Raw genomic sequence first — 680 nt, 5'->3', positions numbered from 1 at the left:
CACGAGAAAAAGATGGCACTCCTCTATTTTCCTTTATTCTCCAGTTAAATCACACAACACGGAAAACAGTCAGTCAGAACTCCATATGCGAACAATCGCCCGTGTCATTCAGTCCCCTTTAAGTTTCCTCTTTCGCGCTTCTTTTTCCCGCCAAAAACTGCTGCACATCGCGATGCACAAACGGCGCATCGCGATGTGCACTGCCCTCTTCCCGCCAAGGGGACGTCCTCATTCACTCTCAAACTGCTGAATGTAATCTTACATAGCTCAAGATACAAAACGTTTCTGCTGTTGAACATTAAAGGAAAGAATACTTTTACTGAAACCATTATTTATTATCCTCCTTCAGGTATATAAAAAGATGTCTAACATTAATCACTTCTCTACAAGAAAAATGTTAAGATGCCGTGGTACTCTACGGTCTCTACGGGATCGCGAAGTCAGCTGTTGCATCTCGTCCTCTAGGTGTTCCTCAGCCTGTCCCATGACGTCCTCCTCACTGTATGTATCCGGCGCCTCCCCAGGAACAGCAACTATAACGTCGAGTGGGTCTTCAACTTCCTCCTTACTGGTGCTTCAGGTGATGATACTCCCATAACCTGTCTCCGTGGACCATTCGTCCTCTTGTTCCAGGTCGTGGGGGAATCTGGAAAGTTACCTCGGTCACACAATCGATGATG

This window comes from Penaeus monodon, chromosome 30, assembly GCF_015228065.2.
Source record: "Penaeus monodon isolate SGIC_2016 chromosome 30, NSTDA_Pmon_1, whole genome shotgun sequence".
Lineage (NCBI taxonomy): Eukaryota > Metazoa > Arthropoda > Malacostraca > Decapoda > Penaeidae > Penaeus > Penaeus monodon.
Note: the sequence above shows the minus strand (reverse complement) of the source record.